Below are 26,047 nucleotides of genomic sequence, written 5' to 3'. Positions count from 1 at the left end.
ACTGTCGATCCCCGAGCCGTTCATTAGTTCCTGTAACCTCTCTACTGTCGATCCCCGAGCCGTTCATTAGTTCCTGTAACCTCTCTACTGTCGATCCCCGAGCCGTTCATTAGTTCCTGTAACCTCTCTACTGTCGATCCCCGAGCCGTTCATTAGTTCCTGTAACCTCTCTACTGTCGATTCCTGAGCCGTTCATTAGTTCCTGTAACCTCTCTACTGTCGATACCTGAGCCGTTCATTAGTTCCTGTAACCTCTCTACTGTCGATCCCCGAGCCGTTCATTAGTTCCTGTAACCTCTCTACTGTCGATTCCTGAGCCGTTCATTAGTTCCTGTAACCTCTCTACTGTCGATACCTGAGCCGTTCATTAGTTCCTGTTATAACGCCTCAGAGTATTACTGTCGATCCCTGAGCCGTTCATTAGTTCCTGTAACCTCTCTACTCAACTAAACTACTGATGTTAACATCAAGCTAGAGAAACGAACAGTTATATTTTCAAGATAATTGCTTCCTCATATGCCATTTGGCAGATGCTTTTATCTTTTTTTTAAATTTATTTATTTTTTATTTTCTTTTGGAGGAGGGGGGGGGGTCCCGGGAATCGAACCCACTATAGTGGTGTTGCAAGAGCCATGCTCTACCAACTGAGCTACAGAGGGCCACCCATGTAACCTGGCAACTCTGAACCACCACACCTTTAACCCCACCTTTATTACGTGATAATAAATGTATACATTGCTGTGTAATCTGTACGTAGCTCCATCTATAACATTTGATTAGTTATACATGTTTTATTAACCTTCATGGCCCTGTTCATAACCCTGTCGTTACCATGTCGTAACCCTGTTATAACCATGTCATAACCCTGTCATAATTCTGTCATAACTCTGTCATAACCCTGTCGTAACCATGTCGTAACCCTGTCATAACCATGTCGTAACCCTGTCATAACCCTGTCGTAACCCTGTCATAACCCTGTCGTAACCATGTCGTAACCCTGTCATAACCATGTCGTAACCCTGTCATAACCATGTCGTAACCCTGTTATAACCATGTCATAATCCTGTCATAACCCCGTCGTAACCATCTCGTAACCATGTCATAACTCTGTCGTAACCATGTTATCGGCATTCTAAGATGCTTTATAACACTTGCTGTTGTCATATGTCTGTCCCTTGCATCTCTGGGCTCTCTTTCACACCCTCTGAGTTCTTAACACTTCATTACACTGTTATAATACTGTTACAAACAGGTCATAACTAAACTACCATTACACTGTTATAATGCTGTTATAAATCCTTATTGTCATTGTCAGTCTGTACCTCTGTGCTCTCTTTGACTTCCTCAGGGTTGTTTAACACATTTTATACACCTTCATAACCCTGTCATAACCATGTTATAACCATTCTAAGGTGTTATAACACTCACCATCTTCATCCGTCTGCAGCGCCATCTCTCGGCTCTCTTTGACCCCCTCTGGGTTCTTGAGGACCAGTTTGACTGACAGGTTGGTGTAGGGGGTCAGGTTGTGGATGGTGTGCTGGGGGTCGCGACCCAGGGTGTCGTAACACACCTCCTCCCGGGTCTCGTCCTTCCCCGCCACGCGGGAGCGGTACTGCACCGTTAGGTTGTAGCTATGACAACGCGTCACGTTGTAGCCAAACGGCTCCCAGCGAATGGTGACTTGTTTAGATTGGACGTCAACTACCTCCAGACGTCTGGGACCGTGGATTGGCTCTGTAGGGGGAGAGGAAAGGTATTTAGAGGATACAGGATGGATGAATAAGGAGTAGGTGTGTGTGGGTGTGTGTGTGTGTGTGCGTGTGTGATACTAGTGATAGTATCTCTGTATAGGACATATCATCCCTCTAGACCTACTAGTGATAGTATCTCTGTATAGGACATATCCTCCCTCCAGACCTACTAGTGATAGTATCTCTGTATAGGACATATCATCCCTCTAGACCTACTAGTGATAGTATCTCTGTATAGGACATATCATCCCTCCAGACCTACTAGTGATAGTATCTCTGTATAGGACATATCATCCCTCTAGACCTACTGGTGAAAGTACCTCTGTATAGGACATATCATCCCTCTAGACCTACTAGTGATAGTATCTCTGTATATGACATATCATCCCTCCAGACCATGTCATTCCTTGTCCCTCCTTCCCCCTCTCCTTCCTCCCCAACCTGTCCAGGCCAGCTATCAGCTCAACATGGATACAGAGTAAACTATCCAGACTTAATCTGTCGTTGTCCGTCTTTTAGTCCAGACCACAACCCCCACTGCCATCCGATCACCTGTAATCACATAGTGTTTATCTCCCCTCTTATATCCAGACCACAACCCCCACTGCCATCCGATCACCTGTAATCACATAGTCTTTACCTCCCCTCTTATATCCAGACCACAACCCCCACTGCCATCCGATCACCTGTAATCACAGTCTTTATCTCCCCTCTTATATACAGACCACAACCTCCACTGCCATCCGATCACCTGTAATCACATAGTCTTTATCTCTCCTCTTATATCCAGACCACAACCCCCACTATACCATACCTTATCTTTTTCTGCCTCTTTCTCTCTCCCTCTCTGTTTTTCCTTTCAACCCATTTCTAATTCCCTCCATCCTCTTCCTATCTCTCTCCCTCCCTCCCTCTCCCCCCCCCCCCCCCCCTCTCTCCTACGGGAGGCGAGCAATCTAGCAGCCTAGTAGCCAGAGCTCAAGGTAATGGGATCAATTTCCCTCCCAGGTTAAAGCTTCAGTCCATTTCTCTGGAAGTCAACACTTTACCACCTATTAGGAGCTGCCAGGGCTCCATTCACTGTTACCCAGGAGACACACACACACACACAACCCCAGACCATGGTTGACATGCTGGGGTTATAGAGACAGGAGGAGAGGAGGAGGGGAGGGGGGATGAGGGGAGGGGGATGAGGGAGAAGGGAGGAGAGGAGAGGAGGAGGGGAAGAGAGGATAGGGGAGGGGAGGAATCGGAGAGGAGGACTGGACTCGCCCTCTCTGTCTGGCATACTGTTTGTATCCAGTCTGGTTTGTTTCTGGTATCAGTAATGATTTCTGGTATCAGTAATGGTTTCTGGTATCAGTGGTTTCTGGTCTCAGTGGTTTCTGGTCTCTGTAATGGTTTTTGTTCTCCGTAATGGTTTCTGGTCTCTCTCAGTAATGGTTTCTGGTCTCAGTAATGGTTTCTGGTCTCAGTAATGGTTTCTGGTCTCTCTCAGTAATGGTTTCTGGTCTCAAAATGGTTTCTGGTCTCAAAATGGTTTCTGGTCTCAAAATGGTTTCTGGTCTCAAAATGGTTTCTGGTCTCAGTAATGGTTTCTGGTCTCAGTAATCATCGGCGGGAGCCACAAGAGCAGAAGAAGCTGAACCACATGATTCTGCAAAAGATTGATGATCACTATAAAATGTAGTGTTCTTAAAAAAAATCTGTGTAAATCCTCCAAAACATCCATTAATCAAAATGAATCAGTGTGATGACTACAAGTGTGGTCAGTGGTTGCCAGTAAATTAGGTCACGACACGACTGAAGTCTGAGAGTACAAGAGAGAGAGACAGATATATATATATATATATATAGAGAGAGAGAGAGGAGAGAGAGAGAGAGCGAGAGAGAGGAGAGAGACGTACATACATGGAGAGAGAGAGAGAGATGAATGGAGAGGGAGAGAGAGAGCGAGAGAGGGAGAGAGAGAGAGAGGGAGAGAGGGAGAGAGAGGAAGAGAGAGAGAGAGGGAGAGAGAAAGAGAGAGAGAGAGATAAATGGAGAGGGAGAGAGACGGGGAGAGAGAGGGAGAGAGAGAGAGAGAGAGAGAGAGAGAGAGAGGGAGAGAGAGATAGGGACAGAGGGAGGGAGAGATAGAGGGAGGGAGACAGAGAGAGAGAGAGAGAGAGAGAATAAAGACAGGCTGCTGTTAAATGAAAGATGGAAAACTGAGGAAATAAAGGAGTGATAGAGAGATGTAATCTACTGTTGTCATACTGTCATACTGTTATTGCCTGGCCTCTCTGAGAAAATACCTCTCTCTCTCTCTCTCTAGCTCTCTCTCTCTCTCTCTCTCCTGTGCTTTAATAAAGAAGATGAAGGGAACGGTAAAGGTAGAGAATGATGGAGAGAACAGAAAAGAGAGGGCTCAAAGGAAACAGATTGCAGACCCATAAGCAGATTGAAGACAGAGGAGGGTGTGTGTGTGTGTGTGTGTGTGTGTGTGTGTGTGTGCGTGCGCGCGCGTGTGTGTGTGTGTGTGTGTGTGCGTGCGTGCGTGCGTGCGTGCGTGCGTGCGTGTCCGCGTGCGTGTCCGTGTGTGTCCGTGTGTGTGTGTGTCCGTGTGTGTGTGTCCGTGTGTGTGTGTCCGTGTGTGTGTGTCTCTAGCATTAAAGTCGAGGGGCGGCAGGTAACAAAAGGGTTGCCATTAGAATCCCAGAGGTGGAAAGTTTCCACAGGGATGATGGTCGAAAGGTTCCACAGGGATAATGGTGGAAAGGTTCCACAGGGATAATGGTGGAAAGGTTCCACAGGGATAATGGTAACAGGTTCCACAGGGATGATGGTCGAAAGGTTCCACAGGGATAATGGCGGAAAAGGTTCCACAGGGATAATGGCGGAAAGGTTCCACAGGGATAATGGCGGAAAGGTTCCACAGGGATAATGGCGGAAAGGTTCCACAGGGATAATGGCGGAAAGGTTCCACAGGGATAATGGCGGAAAGGTTCCACAGGGATAATGGCGGAAAGGTTCCACAGGGATAATTGCCCATGTTGACTCAGATGCTTCCCACAGATGTGTAAAGTTGGCCGGATGTCCTTTGGGTAGTGGACCATTCTGGATACACACGGAAAACTGTCGACTGTGAAAAACCCCAGCAGTGTTGCAGTTCTTGACAAACCGGTGCTCCTGACTCCTACTACCATAACCCCGTTCAAAAGCACTTCAATCTGTTGTCTTGTCCATTCACCCTCTGAATGGCACATACACAATCCATGTCTCAATTGTCTGAAGGTTTAAAAATCCTTCTTTAACCCGTCTCCTCCCCTTCATCTACACTGATTCCACTGAAGTGGATTTAACAAGTGACCTTAATAAGGGAACATATCTTTCACCTGGTCAGTCTATGTCATGGAAAGAGCAGGTGTTCCTAATGTTTTGTCCACTCGGTGTTTGACGGACAGGGACAAATGAGAATATTGATCTCAGTTATACAAATCACGTTGTTGGTTAAGGCTTCCCAACTTTTTAATCAACGCCATAAAGATGACTGATTTTATTTCAGCAACCTTCTACCTTTCAATATCTTCTGGGTAATCTTGATTTGCTGAAAGCGGCAGGTGTCATTCTGTCCCACAGACTGAAACAAACAACACACAACACATAGCAGATGGAAATCCTAATTTCCATTGAGGAAACATGTCTCCTTGCCCAACAGCGCACATACAACCTTCATAAGGCATGGATACCAGAGGTAAAAAGCCCGTTGACAATCAGGTTAGTTTAGTTCAACCCCACAAAACAAACAAGTGATGGAAAGACTACAACACATTTTCTCTCAGGGTTTCTCTATATGAACACAATGTTCAGACCCAAAATAATAACTCTGACCAATTAATAACTCTGACCAATTAATAACTATGACCAAATAATAACTCTGATCAAATAATAACTCTGGCCAATTAATAACTCTGACCAATTAATAACTCTGACCAATTAATAACTCTGACCAATGAATAACTCTGACCAATTAATAACTCTGATCAATTAATAACTCTGACCAATTAATAACTATGGCCTCTCCTATTTATCGTTCAAGGGAAAGAAGAGGAGAGCCAATCAGACGGGCCTCTCCTCTATATCGTTCAGGGGAAAGGAGAGGAGAGCCAATCAGACGGGCCTCTCCTCTATATCGTTCAGGGGAAAGGAGAGGAGAGCCAATCAGACGGGCCTCTCCTCTATATCGTTCAGGGGAAAGGAGAGGAGAGCCAATCAGACGGGCCTCTCCTCTATATCGTTCAGGAAAAGCGAAGAAGAAGCATCCAGAAAAACTAACTTTAAGCTCTCTTATTTGCGTAACTATCTCTTGGCTGCACTGCAGTGGGGAACGGTTACACCGCAGGCCCAGAGAATGGCAGGGTGGCCAGGCACACAAATCAAATTAGACCACCAGCTCTCAAAGTGACCAATGCACTAAAGTGTGAATTTCAAGAAGAGACAACTGGGTGGCTGGCTGGGAGAGGTTGCCTCCCAAATGGAACCATTTTCCCTATATAGTGCACTACTTTAGACCAGAGACCTATTCCCTATATAGTGCACTATTTTAGACCAGAGTCCTATGGGACCCTATTCCCTATATAGTGTACTACTGTAGACCAGAGCCCTATTCCCCATATAGTGTACTACTGTAGACCAGAGCCCTATTCCCCATATAGTGCACTACTATAGACCAGAGACCTATTCCCTATATAGTGCACTACTATAGACCAGAGACCTATTCCCTATATAGTGGTACTACTATAGACCAGAGCCCTATTCCCTATATAGTGCACTACTATAGACCAGAGACCTATTCCCTATATAGTGGTACTACTATAGACCAGAGACCTATTCCCTATATAGTGCACTACTATAGACCAGAGACCTATTCCCTATATAGTGCACTACTATAGACCAGAGACCTATTCCCTATATAGTGGTACTACTATAGACCAGAGCCCTATTCCCTATATAGTGCACTACTATAGACCAGAGACCTATTCCCTATATAGTGTACTACTGTAGACCAGAGCCCTATTCCCCATATAGTGCACTACTATAGACCAGAGACCTATTCCCTATATAGTGCACTACTATAGACCAGAGACCTAGACCAGGGCCTACAGGGGTCACTACCATAAAGCAGTGCACTACATAGGGAACAGGGTGCCATTTGGGAGGTCTCCACAGAGAGGGCGTATGAGTGACAGTTGATGAGGTGGAGAACCTTTTAACTTATCAATCTACTGTGACCGTATACATTACATCACCCTGTCCAGGAGACTGGTTTTATACACCCAGCTGTGTGAGGCTTGGTATCTACATATAAACAACAACAACAACAACAACAACAACAACAACAACAGGGGTTCCTTATGTTCTCAAACTATTCTAGTATTTTATTTAAAGGAGCTGACTTAGTAAATCATCCAATATTTGAGAGGCTGCGTTCCAGAGAGGAACATCCTACAGATGTTTTAAATTTTTTATTCTTTAAATTTGAGAAAGAAAATGATCCCGCAGCAACCTGGAAATGTGAATTATTATGTGGAATATAATTGATATAAAAGTAATTTTCGTAAGAGGTTTAATTGCTCCTGCAATAAATTGATCAAATTAAGATCCTACATCTGTAAGTACTGGAAATATGACTTTAAAATCAAACAATATGGTCACATTTTTAGAGATGAAGAGTAAAATGGCGGGTACTATGACAGTATGCCTCGAAGCAGCAAAGTTCTAGCTTTTCAGTATCTGGCTGTATTTGGAGTAGTATTCTAGTATCTGGCAGTATTTGGAGTAGTATTCTAGTATCTGGCTGTATTTGGAGTAGTATTCTAGTATCTGGCTGTATTTGGAGTAGTATTCTAGTATCTGGCTGTATTTGAAGTAGTATTCTAGTATATGGCTGTATTTGGAGTAGTATTCTAGTAGCTGGCTGTATTTGGAGTAGTATTCTAGTATCTGGCTGTAGTTGGAGAAGTATTCTAGTATCTGGCTGTATTTGGAGTAGTATTCTAGTGTCTGGCTGTATTTGGAGTAGTATTCTAGTATCTGGCTGTATTTGGATAAGTATTTGGAGTAGTATTCTAGTATCTGGCTGTATTTGGAGTAGTATTCTAGTATCTGGCTGTATTTGAAGTAGTATTCTAGTATCTGGCTGTATTTGGAGTAGTATTCTAGTATCTGGCTGTATTTGGAGTAGTATTCTAGTATCTGGCTGTATTTGGATAAGTATTTGGAGTAGTATTCTAGTATCTGGCTGTATTTGGAGTAGTATTCTAGTATCTGGCTGTATTTGGAGTAGTATTCTAGTATCTGGCTGTATTTGGAGTAGTATTCTAGTATCTGGCTGTATTTGGATAAGTATTTGGAGTAGTATTCTAGTATCTGGCTGTATTTGGAGTAGTATTCTAGTATCTGGCTGTATTTGGAGTAGTATTCTAGTGTCTGGCTGTATTTGGAGTAGTATTCTAGTATCTGGCTGTATTTGGATAAGTATTTGGAGTAGTATTCTAGTATCTGGCTGTATTTGGAGTAGTATTCTAGTATCTGGCTGTATTTGGAGTAGTATTCTAGTATCTGGCTGTATTTGGAGTAGTATTCTAGTATCTGGCTGTATTTGGAGTAGTATTCTAGTATCTGGCTGTATTTGGAGTAGTATTCTAGTAGCTGGCTGTATTTGAAGTAGTATTCTAGTATCTGGCTGTATTTGGAGAAGTATTCTAGTATCTGGCTGTAGTTGAAGTAGTATTCTAGTATCTGGCTGTATTTGAAGTAGTATTCTAGTATCTGGCTGTAGTTGGAGAAGTATTCTAGTATCTGGCTGTATTTGGAGTAGTATTCTAGTATCTGGCTGTATTTGGAGTAGTATTCTAGTATCTGGCTGTATTTGAAGTAGTATTCTAGTATCTGGCTGTATTTGAAGTAGTATTCTAGTATCTGGCTGTATTTGGAGTAGTATTCTAGTATCTGGCTGTATTTGGAGAAGTATTCTAGTATCTGGCTGTATTTGGAGTAGTATTCTAGTATCTGGCTGTATTTGGAGTAGTATTCTAGTATCTGGCTGTATTTGGAGTAGTATTCTAGTATCTGGCTGTATTTGGAGTAGTATTCTAGTATCTGGCTGTATTTGGAGTAGTATTCTAGTATCTGGCTGTATTTGGAGTAGTATTCTAGTAGCTGGCTGTATTTGGAGTAGTATTCTAGTATCTGGCTGTATTTGGAGTAGTATTCTAGTATCTGGCTGTATTTGAAGTAGTATTCTAGTATCTGGCTGTATTTGAAGTAGTATTCTAGTATCTGGCTGTATTTGAAGTAGTATTCTAGTATCTGGCTGTATTTGGAGTAGTATTCTAGTATATGGCTGTATTTGGAGTAGTATTCTAGTATCTGGCTGTATTTGAAGTAGTATTCTAGTATCTGGCTGTATTTGGAGTAGTATTCTAGTATCTGGCTGTATTTGGAGTAGTATTCTAGTATCTGGCTGTATTTGAAGTAGTATTCTAGTATCTGGCTGTATTTGGAGTAGTATTCTAGTATCTGGCTGTATTTGGAGTAGTATTCTAGTATATGGCTGTATTTGGAGTAGTATTCTAGTATCTGGCTGTATTTGAAGTAGTATTCTAGTATCTGGCTGTATTTGGAGAAGTATTCTAGTATCTGGCTGTATTTGGAGAAGCGTTTCATTTCATTCACTATAATGTTGTGCCACCCAGAGCCAGGCTACAGCTGCATGTACTGCCAGTTGCCATTAAATAGTGGTCTTGGAGTGCATTTCATTCACTATTTTTGAAATTAGTGTCACAGATCAATAAGCTCTACTGGTGACTCAGGGAAGGTAACTAGATTGGTTTTCATCCAAGGTAGCATTCCAAATTGCACCCAATTCCCCATATGGAGAATAGGGTGTGATTTGGGACCCTAGATTGGTAAATCAGTGGACAAATTACCCCCCACACGGCCCTACTCTCCCTTACCCCCTACTCTCCCTACTCCCCCCTACTCTCCCATACCCCCTACTCTCCCTACTCCCCCTACTCTCCCATACCCCCTACTCTCCCATACACCCTACTCTCCCTACTCCCCCTACTCTCCCATACCCCCTACTCTCCCTACTCCCCCTACTCTCTCATACCCCCTACTCTCTCATCCCCCCTACTCTCCCCTCCCCCCTACCCCCTCCTTTCCCCTACTCTCCCATCTCCCCTACTCTCCAATCTCCCCTACTCTCCCCTAACCCCTACTCTCCCCTACTCTCCCCTACCACCCTACTCTCCCCTCTCCCCTACTCCCCCCTACCACCCTACTCTCCCCTCTCCCCTACTCTCCCCTACTCCCTACTCTCCCCTACCACAATACTCTCCCCTACTCTCTCCTACTCTCCCCTACCACCCTACTCTCCCCTCTCCCCTACTCCCCCCTACCACCCTACTCTCCCCTCTCCCCTACTCTCCCCTACTCCCTACTCTCCCCTACCACAATACTCTCCCCTACTCTCTCCTACTCTCCCCTACTCCCTACTCTCTCCTACTCTCCCCTACCACAATACTCTCCCCTACTCTCCCCTACTCTCCCCTACTCCCTACTCTCCCCTACCACCCTACTCTCCCCTACTCTCCCCTACCACCCTACTCTCCCCTCTCCCCTACCCCCTATTCTTCCCTACTCGATGTAATTTAATTAGAGTTTGACATTTAGATAGAACTATTAGTGTGTTTTTCATCATGAAGGTGGCTTGACATTTAAATAATGTTTTCTAAATTATCAGCACATTATGACGTCATGTTAATTCTAATGTGCCGTTCATCCAACATCTAACCTTTATCATGCTAAATAGATAACAAGATGATTAAAAGGAAAATAACGCTGTTGATGAAGAGGGTCCTGGACTGGGGAGGTGGTGCCCTGAGCACTAACCAGCTGTGTTGTGTGTGTGCGTGTGTGTGTGTGTGTGTGTGTGTGTGTGTGTGTGTGTGTGTGTGTGTGTGTGTGTGAATTGGTGCTCTCAGCCCCTGGGTAGAGGCGAAAGACATTAGTCCTAGATGAAGGGAAACAAATTGAGCATGTCCACGACAGACCCACTTTACTGGGAGACTGTGTGTGCGCTGTGTGTATGTATGTGCGATGTGTGAATCTGCTAGCATGCAAGTGTGTGTCTGATGTGTGTGTGTGTGTGTGTGTGTGTGTGTGTGTCTGTGTATACGCTGTGTGTGTCTGTGTATACGCTGTGTGTGCGCTGTATAAATATGCAAGCTTGGGTGTGTGTGCCGGGTGTGTGTGTGTGTGTCTATCTGTGTGTGTGTCTCTGTGTGTGTGTGTGTGTGTGTGTGTGTGTGTGTCTCTCTCTATGTGTGTGCGTGTGTGTGTGTCTCTGTGTGTGTCTGTGTGTGTGTGTGTGTGTGTGTGTGTGTTTTTGTGTGTGTGTGTGTGTGTGTGTGTGTGCCAAAGAGAGTCAACCCTGGCTGCGTCAGGAGAATAATTATCTTATCAGATCAACACCGGGGCTTCTGGAGAGACCATCTTTATCAGGATAGCATCGATTAGATCAGACTGCCTCAGCCAAGCGCTCAACACACACACACACACACAAACACACACACAGCACACACACACACACACACGCGCACACGCACACGCACACGCACACACATCAGACACACACTTGCACGCTAGCAGATTCACACATCGCACACACACACACAGCACACACACATACACACAGCACACACACATACACACAGCGTACACACACACACACACAGATTAGAGGAAGCCTCAGTACTTGTGTTCCCAACTACATTTAGACACAGGCTGCTTCCAGGAGTGTAGACACCACTTCACTGCTGATGAGGATCTCTGTCTTTGGGGCTCCGCCCCCCCCCCCCCCCCCCCCCTGATATAATCATAACAGAATGAAAAGAGGTAGAACAGGAGAGTTGTGTTTCTTAAACTAAAGAACCCTTCCTGATGCAGAAAAACAGCCTTGGGGTGTGTGTGTGTTTATGCACATTAATCCACAGTCCTGCGCTGTCTGAGCTGCTCAAACAGAAGCCACCAAGCAGCTACCAACCGCTCTGGTCTGATACCAACCGCTCTGCTCTGATACCAACTGCTCTGCTGTGATACCAACCGCTCTGATCTGATACCAACCGCTCTGCTCTGATACAAACCGCTCTGCTCTGATCTGATACCAACCGCTCTGTTCTGATACCAACCTCTCTGCTGTGCTCTGATACCAACCTCTCTGCTCTGATACCAACCGCTCTGCACTGATACCAACCGCTCTGATCTGATACCAACCTCTCTGCTCTGATACCAACCGCTCTGATCTGATACCAACCGCTCTGCTCTGATACCAACCGCTCTGCTCTGCTCTGATACCAACCGCTCTGCTCTGATAACAACCGCTCTGCTCTGATCTGATACCAACCTCTCTGCTCTGATAACAACCGCTCTGCTCTGATACCAACCACTCTGATCTGATACCAACCTCTCTGCTCTGATACCAACCTCTCTGCTCTGCTCTGACACCAACCGCTCTGATCTGATACCAACCGCTCTGCTCTGATACCAACCGCTCTGCTCTGCTCTGATACCAACCGCTCTGCTCTGATACCAACCGCTCTGCTCTGATCTGATACCAACCTCTCTGCTCTGATAACAACCGCTCTGCTCTGATACCAACCGCTCTGATCTGATACCAACCTCTCTGCTCTGATACCAACCTCTCTGCTCTGCTCTGATACCAACCGCTCTGCTCTGATCTGATACCAACTGCTCTGCTCTGATCTGATACCAACCTCTCTGCTCTGATACCAACCTCTCTGCTCTGCTCTGATACCAACCACTCTGCTCTGATCTGATACCAACCGCTCTGCTCTGATCTGATACCAACCTCTCTGCTCTGATACCAACCTCTCTGCTCTGATACCAACCTCTCTGCTCGGCTCTGATACCAACCTCTCTGCTCTGATACCAACCGCTCTGCTCTGATACCAACTGCTCTGCTCTGATCTGATACCAACCTCTCTGCTCTGATACCAACTGCTCTGCTCTGATCTGATACCAACCTCTCTGCTCTGATACCAACTGCTCTGCTCTGATCTGATACCAACCTCTCTGCTCTGATACCAACTGCTCTGATCTAATACCAACCTCTCTGCTCTGATACCAACCGCTCTGATCTGATACCAACCGCTCTGCTCTGATACCAACCGATCTGCTCTGATCTGATACCAACCTCTCTGCTCTGATACCAACCGCTCTGATCGGATACCAACCGCTCTGCTCTGATCTGATACCAACCTCTCTGCTCTGATACCAACCGCTCTGCTCTGATACCAACCGCTCTGCTCTGCTCTGATACCAACCGCTTTGCTCTGATCTGATACCAACCGCTCTGCTCTGATCTGATACCAACCTCTCTGCTCTGATACCAACCGCTCTGATGTGATACCAACCGCTCTGATCTGATACCAAACGCTCTGCTCTGATACCAACCGCTCTGCTCTGATACCAACCGCTCTGCTCTGATACCAACCGCTCTGCTCTGCTCTGATACCAACCGCTCTGTTCTGATACCAACCGCTCTGCTCTGATCTGATACCAACCGCTCTGCTCTGATACCAACCGCTCTGCTCTGATGCCAACCGCTCTGCTCTGATCTGATACCAACCGCTCTGCTCTGATACCAACCGCTCTGCTCTGATACCAACCGCTCTGCTCTGATCTGATACCAACCGCTCTGCTCTGATACCAACCGTTCTGCTCTGATACCAACCGCTCTGCTCTGCTCTGATACCAACCGCTCTGCTCTGATCTGATTACCAACCGCTCTGCTCTGCTCTGATACCAACCGCTCTGCTCTGCTCTGATACCAAGCACTCTGCTCTGATCTGATTACCAACCGCTCTGCTCTGCTCTGATACCAACCGCTCTGCTCTGATACCAACCGCTCTGCTCTGATCTGATTACCAACCGCTCTGCTTGGTATTGCTGTCACTTATCTCTCTATTGCTCTCTTTCCAATTCAATATAAACTGCCTGGCTCCCTGCAGGAGAGGTCTCAGAGAAAGTGTGTGTGTGTGTGTGTGTGTGTGTGTGTGTGTCTGTGTTTAAGCTCTGTATGCCTGTGAGGTCTAGAGAGAGTGAGCATATTTGTTTGCCTCCTCTACTACACATCAGCACTAGGCAGTGATAGCAGAGAGCGATCCCATCGAGGTAATGACATGGTTTTTACACTTATTAAATCATTTTCATATCTATACAGAGGCCAAACCCCTAATGATAGCTTTAGATAACCAACAATCGATCATTTACCTCTAGAGGGAGACATTACAAGAGGGAGAGGAGGGAGGGGGAGAGATAGAGAAAGAGAGGTTGAAAGGAGTTGCGTGCAGTGATGGGGAGTGGGAGAGAGAGAGAAGGAAAAAAGAGAGAGAGGGGAAGAGAAAGAGGGATGAGGAGATAGAAGAGAGTGATGAAGGGATGTTGATGGAGAGAGAAGGAGAAGACAAGAAAGGAGATATATATATATATCCTTCCTTGACTTCTCCTTCTCTCTCCATATATATATATATATATTTAGAGAGAGAGAGACAGAGAGAGAGAGACAGAGAGAGAGAGACAGAGAGAGAGGGAGAGAGAGAGAGAGAGAGAGAGACAGAGAGAGAGACAGAGAGAGAGAGACAGAGAGAGAGACAGAGAGAGAGAGAGAGACAGAGAGAGAGAGAGACAGAGAGAGAGGGAGAGAGAGAGAGAGAGACAGAGAGAGAGACAGAGAGAGAGAGACAGAGAGAGAGACAGAGAGAGAGAGAGAGAGAGAGACAGAGAGAAAGACAGAGAGAGAGAGAGACAGAGAGAGAGAGAGAGAGAGAGAGAGACAGAGAGAGAGACAGAGAGAGAGACAGAGAGAAAGACAGAGACAGAGAGAGAGAGAGACAGAGACAGAGAGAAAGAGAGAAAGAGAGACAGAGAGAGAGAGAGACAGAGAGAAAGAAAGAGAGAGAGAGACAGAGAGAGAGAGAGACAGAGAGAGAGAGAGACAGAGAGAGAGACAGACAGAGAGAGAGACAGAGAGAGAGACAGAGAGAGAGAGAGAGACAATCCATAGACTCTAACCACTTCTGGGGAAACTGGAAAACACTAAACAAACAACAACACAAAGAGGTACAGTGCCTTGCGAAAGTATTCGGCCCCCTTGAACTTTGCGACCTTCTGACACATTTCAGGCTTCAAACTTAAAGATATAAAACTGTATAAAAGTGCAGAGAGCATCATGAAGAACAAGGAACACACCAGGCAGGTCCGAGATACTGTTGTGGAGAAGTTTAAAGTCGGATTTGGATACAAAAAGATTTCCCAAGCTTTAAACATCCCAAGGAGCACTGTGCAAGCGATAATATTGAAATGGAAGGAGTATCAGACCACTGCAAATCTACCAAGACCTGGCCGTCCCTCTAAACTTTCAGCTCATACAAGGAGAAGACTGATCAGAGATGCAGCCAAGAGGCCCATGATCACTCTGGATGAACTGCAGAGATCTACAGCTGAGGTGGGAGACTCTGTCCATAGGACAACAATCAGTCGTATATTGCACAAATCTGGCCTTTATGGAAGAGTGGCAAGAAGAAAGCCATTTCTTAAAGATATCCATAAAAAGTGTAATTTAAAGTTTGCCACAAGCCACCTGGGAGACACACCAAACATGTGGAAGAAGGTGCTCTGGTCAGATGAAACCAAAATTGAACTTTTTGGCAACAATGCAAAACGTTATGTTTGGCGTAAAAGCAACACAGCTGAACACACCATCCCCACTGTCAAACATGGTGGTGGCAGCATCATGGTTTGGGCCTGCTTTTCTTCAGCAGGGACAGGGAAGATGGTTAAAATTGATGGGAAGATGGATGGAGCCAAATACAGGACCATTCTGGAAGAAAACCTGATGGAGTCTGCAAAAGACCTGAGACTGGGACGGAGATTTGTCTTCCAACAAGACAATGATCCAAAACATAAAGCAAAATCTACAATGGAATGGTTCAAAAATAAACATATCCAGGTGTTAGAATGGCCAAGTCAAAGTCCAGACCTGAATCCAATTGAGAATGTGTGGAAAGAACTGAAAACTGCTGTTCACAAATGCTCTCCATCCAACCTCACTGAGCTCGAGCTGTTTTGCAAGGAGGAATGGGAAAAAATGTCAATCTCTCGATGTGCAAAACTGATAGAGACATACCCCAAGCGACTTACAGCTGTAATCGCAGCAAAAGGTGGCGCTACAAAGTATTAACTTAAGGGGGCTGAATAATTTTGCACGCCCAATTTTTCAGTTTTTGATTTGTTAAAAAAGTTTGAAATATCCAATAAATGTCGTGCCACTTCATGATTGTGTCCCACTTGTTGTTGATTCTTGAAACAGAGCTGCACTTCCTAACCTCCTGCCCAATGTATGACCATATTAGAGAGACATATTTCCCTCAGATTACACAGATCCACAAAGAATTCGAAAAGAAATCCAATTTTGATAAACTCCCATATCTACTGGGTGAAATACCACAGTGTGCCATCACAGCAGCAAGATTTGTGACCTGTTGCCACAAGAAAAGGGCAACCAGTGAAGAACACACACCATTGTAAATACAACCCATATTTATGCTTATTTATTTTATCTTGTGTCCTTTAACCATTTGTACATTGTTAAAACACTGTATATATATATATAATATGACATTTGTAATGTCTTTATTGTTTTAAAACTTCTGTATGTGTAATGTTTACTGTTAATTGTTATTGTTTATTTAACTTTATATATTATCTACTTCACTTGCTTTGGCAATGTTAACACATGTTTCCCATGCCAATAAAGACCTTGAATTGAATTGAATTGAATTGAGAGACGGAGAGAGACAAAGAGAGACAGAGAGAGAGAGAGATGTACACAGTGAAGGATTCCATTGTAGTCAGATGACGACGTTGCAACAACTTAAACAAGAAGGTCCTTGGGCTACGTACACACTGATTATAACTAATACAGCTGTCACACACACAGGCCTACAACACACGCACGCACGCACGTACGCACGCACGCACGCACGCACGCACGCACGCACGCACACACACACACACACAGGCCTACAACACACGCACGCACGCACGCACGCACACACGCATGCGCACACGCACACGCACATACACACACAGGCCTACAACACACGCACACACACACACACACACACACACATGCACGCACACGCACACACGCACACGCACACACAGGCCTACAACACACACACACACACACACACGCACACACACACACACACACACACACACACACACACACACACACACACACACACACACACACACACACACACACACACACACACACACACACACACACACATACATAATGCCAGAAAACACACACAGAGGGTGTTGCAGTCTGGATAATCAAAATGATGTATTGAGCGCTGGTAAGGTTCCTCTCCCTCTATCAAAGCCTTCCTTTATGGGGCCTTTGATGAATGAATGTACCATGATGGCTGATGGTTGATAGGTGGCCTGGTGAGTGCCTGTATAGAAAACATTTCACACAGGATCAGTTGCGCTCTGGCCTGCCGTGTTGTTTTAATGAACACCCTTAACACTGTCTGGAGGGAGACGGACCGAAAGATCCCCTCTAGAGTTAGAGGCTCCACTCTTTCCTCTTATTAAAATGTTTTCTATTTACTCTGTGGTAGTTTGTGTTTAAAAATAAAAATAAAAAACTTGTGGAAAATCACTGGGTTGTTCACCCATCAATCTTGATCAGTGTCATTTTACCAGGGCCAACTAGAGCAGTGTCTCCCTGGGGGGTGTGGGTGAAGGGCGAACTAGAGCAGTGTCTCCCTGGGGGGTGTGGGTGAAGGGCGAACTAGAGCAGTGTCTCCCTGGGGGGGTGTGGGTGAAGGGCCAACTAAAGCAGTGTCTCCCTTGGGGGGGGGGGGTGAAGAGCCAACTAGAGCAGTTTCTCCCTGGGGGGGGTGAAGAGCCAACTAAAGCAGTGTCTCCCTGGTGGGTGAAGGACTAGAGCCAACTAGAGCAGTTTCTCCCTGGGGGGGTGAAGAGCCAACTAAAGCAGTGTCTCCCTGGGGGGTGAAGGACTAGAGCCAACTAGAGCAGTGTCTCCCTGGGGGGTGAAGGACTAGAGCCAACTAGAGCAGTGTCTCCCTGGGGGGGTGAAGAGCCAACTAGAGCAGTGTCTCCCTGGGGGGGTGAAGAGCCAACTAGAGCAGTGTCTCCCTGGGGGGGTGAAGGACTAGAGCCAACTAAAGCAGTGTCTCCCTGGGGGGTGAAGGACTAGAGCCAACTAGAGCAGTGTCTCCCTGGGGGGTGAAGGACTAGAGCCAACTAGAGCAGTGTCTCCCTGGGGGGTGAAGGACTAGAGCCAACTAGAGCAGTGTCTCCCTGGGGGGGTGAAGAGCCAACTAGAGCAGTGTCTCCCTGGGGGGTGAAGGACTAGAGCCAACTAGAGCAGTTTCTCCCTGGGGGGGTGAAGAGCCAACTAAAGCAGTGTCTCCCTGGGGGGTGAAGGACTAGAGCCAACTAGAGCAGTTTCTCCCTGGGGGGGGGGGGGGGGGTGAAGAGCCAACTAGAGCTGTTTCTCCCTGGGGGGGTGAAGAGCCAAGGAGGAGAGAAGGAGAGGAGGAGAGAAGGACAGGAGGAGAGGATCAGAGAAGGAGAGGAGGAGAGAAGGAGAGGAGGAGAGAAGGAGAGGAGGAGAGAAAGAGAGGAGGAGAGGAGGAGAGGAGGAGAGAGGAGAGGAGGAGAGGAGGAGAGAAAGAGTGAAGGAGCGAAGGAGAGGAGGAGAGGAGGAGAGAAGGAGAGGAGGAGAGAAGGAGAGGAGGAGAGGAGGAGAGAAAGAGAGGAGGAGAGGAGGAGAGAAGGAGAGGAGGAGAGGAGGAGGGGAGGAGAGGAGGAGAGAAGGAGAGAAGGAGAGGAAGAGAGGAGGAGAGAAAGAGCGAAGGAGCGAAGGAGAGGAGGAGAGGAGGAGAGGAGAGGAGGAGAGAAGGAGAGGAGGAGAGAAGGAGAGGAGGAGAGGAGGAGAGAAAGAGAGGAGGAGAGAAGGAGAGGAGGAGAGGAGGAGGGGAGGAGAGAAGGAGAGGAGGAGAGAAGGAGAGAAGGAGAGAAGAGAAAGAGAGGAGGAGAGAAGGAGAGGAGGAGAGGAGGAGGGGAGGAGAGAAGGAGAGGAGGAGAGGAGGAGAGAAGGAGAGGAGGAGAGGAGGAGGGGAGGAGAGAAGGAGAGGAGGAGAGAAGGAGAGAAGGAGAGGAGGAGAGAAGGAGAGGAGGAAGGGAGGAGAGGAGGAGAGAAGGAGAGGAGAGGAGGAGAGAAGAAGCGAAGGAGCGAAGGAGCAGAGGAGAGGAGGAGCGAAGGAGAGGAGGAGAGGAGGAGAGAAAGAGAGAAAGAGAGAAAGAATGGAGGAGAGGAGGAGAGGAGGAGAGAAGGAGAGGAGGAGAGGAGGAGAGGAGGAGAGGAGGAGAGAAAGAGAGAAGGAGCGAAGGAGCAGAGGAGAGGAGGAGAGGAGGAGAGAAAGAGAGAAAGAGCGAAGGAGAGGAGGAGAGAGTCGTGTCTGGCTGGCCGGTGGAGAATCGATCTTTAATTTAGTTTCCAGCAATACACTGTGTGGTGATTGGTGATTAGGGTCAGGGTGGGCGACGACCACCCTGTGCTCTGTCTTCTGCTGCTCTGACACCAGAAACACAATAGGGAAGGGCATTGAACATTTTCTGACTGTTCCATTATCCACTTATCTTAACCATTTTAATTTTTATTCAACCTTTATTTAACTAGGCAAGTCAGTTAAGAACAAACTATTATTTACGATGACGGACTACAGAGAACAAATCCTAATTGCTAAATTGTCCCAAATATACTGTATACTCAGTCAATCAAAAGAGTCATGTAAGATACATTTAATGAAACCGTGATATCAACTGGTTATATCATGGAACACAGTCTGTTCTAATGGAACACAGTCTGTTCAAATGGAACACAGTCTGTTCTAATGGAACACAGTCTGTTCTAATGGAACACAGTCTGTTCTATCAACTGGTTATATCATGGAACACAGTCTGTTCTATACTGGTTATATCATGGAACACAGTCTGTTCTAATGGAACACAGTCTGTTCAAATGGAACACAGTCTGTTCTAATGGAACACAGTCTGTTCTAATGGAACACAGTCTGTTCTAATGGAACACAGTCTGTTCTATCAACTGGTTATATAATGGAACACAGTCTGTTCTATACTGGTTATATCATGGAACACAGTCTGTTCTAATGGAACACAGTCTGTTCTAATGGAACACAGTCTGTTCTATCAACTGGTTATATCATGGAACACAGTCTGTTCTATACTGGTTATATCATGGAACACAGTCTGTTCTAATGGAACACAGTCTGTTCTATACTGGTTATATCATGGAACACAGTCTGTTCTATACAGGTTATATTATATCATGGAACACAGTCTGTTCTATACTGGATATATTTTATCATGGAACACAGTCTGTTCTATACTGGTTATATCATGGAACACAGTCTGTTCTATACTGGTTATATCATGGAACACAGTCTGTTCAATACTGTTTATATCATGGAACACAGTCTGTTCTATACTGGTTATATCATGAAACACAGTCTGTTCTATCAACTGGTTATATCATGGAACACAGTCTGTTCTAATGGAACACAGTCTGTTCTAATGGAACACAGTCTGTTCTAATGGAACACAGTCTGTTCTAATGGAACACAGTCTGTTCTATCAACTGGTTATATCATGGAACACAGTCTGTTCTATACTGGTTATATCATGGAACAGTCTGTTCTAATGGAACACAGTCTGTTCTAATGGAACACAGTCTGTTCTAATGGAACACAGTCTGTTCTAATGGAACACAGTCTGTTCTATCAACTGGTTATATCATGGAACACAGTCTGTTCTATACTGGTTATATCATGGAACACAGTCTGTTCTATACAGGTTATATTATATCATGGAACACAGTCTGTTCTATACTGGTTATATTATATCATGGAACACAGTCTGTTCTATACTGGTTATATCATGGAACACAGTCTGTTCTATACTGGTTATATCATGGAACACAGTCTGTTCTATACAGGTTATATTATATCATGGAACACAGTCTGTTCTATACTGGTTATATTATATAATGGAACACAGTATGTTCTATCAACTGGTTATATCATGGAACACAGTCTGTTCTATACTAGTTATATCATGGAACACAGTCTGTTCAATACTGTTTATATCATGGAACACAGTCTGTTCTATCAACTGGTTATATCATGGAACACAGTATGTTCTATACTGGTTATATCATGGAACACAGTCTGTTCTATCAACTGGTTATATCATGGAACACAGTCTGTTCTATACTGGTTATATCATGGAACACAGTCTGTTCTATACAGGTTATATTATATCATGGAACACAGTCTGTTCTATACTGGTTATATTATATCATGGAACACAGTCTGTTCTATACTGGTTATATCATGGAACACAGTCTGTTCTATACTGGTTATATCATGGAACACAGTCTGTTCTATACAGGTTATATTATATCATGGAACACAGTCTGTTCTATACTGGTTATATTATATCATGGAACACAGTCTGTTCTATCAACTGGTTATATCATGGAACACAGTCTGTTCTATACTAGTTAAATCATGGAACACAGTCTGTTCAATACTGTTTATATCATGGAACACAGTCTGTTCTATACTGGTTATATCATGGAACACAGTCTGTTCTATCAACTGGTTATATCATGGAACACAGTCTGTTCTATACTGGTTATATCATGGAACACAGTCTGTTCTATCCACTGGTTATATCATGGAACACAGTCTGTTCTATACTGGTTATATCATGGAACACAGTCTGTTCTATACTGGTTATATCATGGAACACAGTCTGTTCTATACTGGTTATATCATGGAACACAGTCTGTTCTATACTGGTTATATTATATCATGGAACACAGTCTGTTCTATACAGGTTATATTATATCATGGAACACAGTCTGTTCTATACAGGTTATATTATATCTTGGAACACAGTCTGTTCTATACTGATTATATTTTGGAACACAGTCTGTTCTATACAGGTTATATTATATCATGGAACACAGTCTGTTCTATCAACTGGCTCTATTATATCATGGAACACAGTCTGTTCTATCAACAGGTTATATTATATCATGGAACACAGTCTGTTCTATACAGGTTATATGAAATCATGGAACACAGTCTGTTCTATCAACAGGTTATATTATATCATGGAACACAATCTGTTCTATCAACAGGATATATTATATCATGGAACACAGTCTGTTCTATACTGGTTATATTATATCATGGAACACAGTCTGTTCTATACTGGTTATATCATGGAACACAGTCTGTTCTATACTGGTTATATCATGGAACACAGTCTGTTCTATATAGGTTATATTATATCATGAAACACAGTCTGTTCTATACAGGTTATATTATGTCATGGAACACAGTCTGTTCTATACTGGTTATATTATATCATGGAACACAGTCTGTTCTATACAGGTTATATCATGGAACACAGTCTGTTCTATACTGGTTATATCATGGAACACAGTCTGTTCTATATAGGTTATATTATATCATGAAACACAGTCTGTTCTATACAGGTTATATTATATCATGGAACACAGTCTGTTCTATACAGGTTATATTATATCATGGAACACAGTCTGTTCTATACAGGTTATATTATATCATGAAACACAGTCTGTTCTATACAGGTTATATTATATCATGGAACACAGTCTGTTCTATATAGGTTATATTATATCATGAAACACAGTCTGTTCTATACAGGTTATATTATATCATGGAACACAGTCTGTTCTATCAACAGGTTATATTATATCATGGAACACAGTCTGTTCTATACTGGTTATATTATATCATGGAACACAGGTTCTATACAAGTTATATTATATCATGGAACACAGTCTGTTCTATACAGGTTATATTATATCATGGAACACAGTCTATTCTATCAACTGGTTATATCATGGAACACAGTCTGTTCTATACAGGTTATATTATATCATGGAACACAGTCTATTCTATCAACTGGTTATATCATGGAACACAGTCTGTTCTATACTGGTTATATCATGGAACACAGTCTGTTCTATACAGGTTATATTATATCATGGAACACAGTCTGTTCTATACAGGTTATATTATATCATGGAACACTGTCTGTTCTATACAGGTTATATTATATCATGGAACACAGTCTATTCTATCAACTGGTTATATCATGGAATACAGTCTGTTCTATACAGGTTATATTATATCATGGAACACAGTCTGTTCTATCAACTGGTTATATCATGGAACACAGTCTGTTCTATCAACTGGTTATATCATGGAACACAGTCTGTTCTATACTGGTTATATCATGGAACACAGTCTGTTCTATACAGGTTATATTATGTCATGGAACACAGTCTGTTCTATACTGGTTATATTATATCATGGAACACAGTCTGTTCTATACAGGTTATATCATGGAACACAGTCTGTTCTATACTGGTTATATCATGGAACACAGTCTGTTCTATATAGGTTATATTATATCATGAAACACAGTCTGTTCTATACAGGTTATATTATATCATGGAACACAGTCTGTTCTATACAGGTTATATTATGTCATGGAACACAGTCTGTTCTATACTGGTTATATTATATCATGGAACACAGTCTGTTCTATACAGGTTATATCATGGAACACAGTCTGTTCTATACTGGTTATATCATGGAACACAGTCTGTTCTATATAGGTTATATTATATCATGAAACACAGTCTGTTCTATACAGGTTATATTATATCATGGAACACAGTCTGTTCTATACAGGTTATATTATATCATGGAACACAGTCTGTTCTATACAGGTTATATTATATCATGAAACACAGTCTGTTCTATACAGGTTATATTATATCATGGAACACAGTCTGTTCTATATAGGTTATATTATATCATGAAACACAGTCTGTTCTATACAGGTTATATTATATCATGGAACACAGTCTGTTCTATCAACAGGTTATATTATATCATGGAACACAGTCTGTTCTATACAGGTTATATTATATCATGGAACACAGTCTGTTCTATCAACAGGTTATATTATATCATGGAACACAGTCTGTTCTATCAACAGGTTATATTATATCATGGAACACAGTCTGTTCTATACAGGTTATATTATATCATGGAACACAGTCTGTTCTATCAACAGGTTATATTATATCATGGAACACAGTCTGTTCTATCAACAGGTTATATTATATCATGGAACACAGTCTGTTCTATACAGGTTATATTATATCATGGAACACAGTCTGTTCTATCAACAGGTTATATTATATCATGGAACACAGTCTGTTCTATCAACAGGTTATATTATATCATGGAACACAGTCTGTTCTATCAACAGGTTATATTATATCATGGAACACAGTCTGTTCTATACAGGTTATATTATATCATGGAACACAGTCTGTTCTATCAACAGGTTATATTATATCATGGAACACAGTCTGTTCTATCAACAGGTTATATTATATCATGGAACACAGTCTGTTCTATCAACAGGTTATATTATATCATGGAACACAGTCTGTTCTATACTGGTTATATTATATCATGGAACACAGGTTCTATACAAGTTATATTATATCATGGAACACAGTCTGTTCTATACAGGTTATATTATATGCTTGACAAAGGCGTTTCAAAGAGCTGTCAGTCAAGGTGAGCTCATGGATATAAGCTCCCCACTCAGCCCCATCTTTCAGAACTTCCTGGTAGTTAGACAAGAGAGAAACATTTTTTTCTTTCTTTTTTCGCAAATTTTGCGCATTTCTATCCAAAACAAATATATTATGAGTGATATTTTAGTCACACAAAAGGCTATTTTATATGTGAATCAGAATGACTGGGGGGAACCTTTAAAGATCACGTTTAAACATCCATTGGTGTACCTTGATGACTCCTGCCCATCCTTAACACACACCTCTGTCTTGGGTATAACGACTGGTCTAACCCTAACCCTAACCCCTAACCCCTAACCTCTAACACCAGAAAACACACGCAACAAATGACAACGCCATTCAAAAGCCATCTGGGAAGTTGAATTAATCACCAGGGAACCTCCCACTGCTCCACATTGGTGTGTGTGTGTGTGTGTGTGTGTGTGTGTGTGTGTGTGTGTGTGTGTGTGTGTGTGTGTTCGTTTGTGTGTGTGCGTGTGTGCGCGTGTGTGTGTGTGTGTGTGTGTGTGTGGTGTCTGTGTGTGTGTGTGTGTGTGTGTGCGTGTGTCAGGCTCAGTTCAGGGTGTAACCGAGAGTGTAAATCAAAAGGGAGTCATTGCAGATTGAGGACCTGAAGGGTAGTCAGTCTTGTGTAACTATGGATTATTGAACCAATTACAAAACAGCTGACCCATCCATCTACAATAAGTGTGTGTTTACTGCCTTAGTGAGTAGAAAGAACAGTAGTATCAGCACGTATTATACACTACTTAGCGTGTGTCTACTTCCTTAGCGTTAGCTTCCCAAGGCTTAAGCACAGCAGGATAATAAAGACTTGTGTTAGCTTCCCAAGGCTTAAGCACATCAGGATAATACAGACTTGTGTTAGCTTCCCGAGGCTTAAGCACATCAGGATAATACAGACTTGTGTTAGCTTCCCAAGGCTTAAGCACAGCAGGATAATAAAGACTTGTGTTAGCTTCCCAAGGCTTAAGCACATCAGGATAATACAGACTTGTGTTAGCTTCCCGAGGCTTAAGCACATCAGGATAATACAGACTTGTGTTAGCTTCCCAAGGCTTAAGCACAGCAGGATAATAAAGACTTGTGTTAGCTTCCCAAGGCTTAAGCACAGCAGGATAATAAAGACTTGTGTTAGCTTCCCAAGGCTTAAGCACAACAGGATAATAAAGACTTGTGTTAGCTTCCCAAGGCTTAAGCACAACAGGATAATAAAGACTTGTGTTAGCTTCCCAAGTCTTAAGCACAACAGGATAATAAAGACTTGTGTTAGCTTCCCAAGGCTTAAGCACATCAGGATAATACAGACTTGTGTTAGCTTCCCAAGGCTTAAGCACAGCAGGATAATAAAGACTTGTGTTAG

The 26,047-nt window shown here is 43.7% G+C and overlaps 1 pseudogene across 1 annotated transcript in view; it reads right to left on the bottom strand.

Annotated features, from left to right (window-relative positions):
• LOC110530822 (receptor-type tyrosine-protein phosphatase mu-like) overlaps positions 1-26,047 on the bottom strand; it is a 583,690-nt pseudogene that overhangs the window by 308,767 nt on the left and 248,876 nt on the right. The window contains exon 9 of the transcript XR_016482710.1: positions 1,429-1,737. The product of XR_016482710.1 is annotated as a receptor-type tyrosine-protein phosphatase mu-like (transcript). The remainder of the gene's footprint in view (positions 1-1,428; positions 1,738-26,047) is intronic.

Source organism: Oncorhynchus mykiss, chromosome 8 (genome assembly GCF_057628025.1).
Source record: "Oncorhynchus mykiss isolate SJ-2025 chromosome 8, ASM5762802v1, whole genome shotgun sequence".
Lineage (NCBI taxonomy): Eukaryota > Metazoa > Chordata > Actinopteri > Salmoniformes > Salmonidae > Oncorhynchus > Oncorhynchus mykiss.
This window is presented reverse-complemented; position numbering and strand designations above follow the sequence as displayed.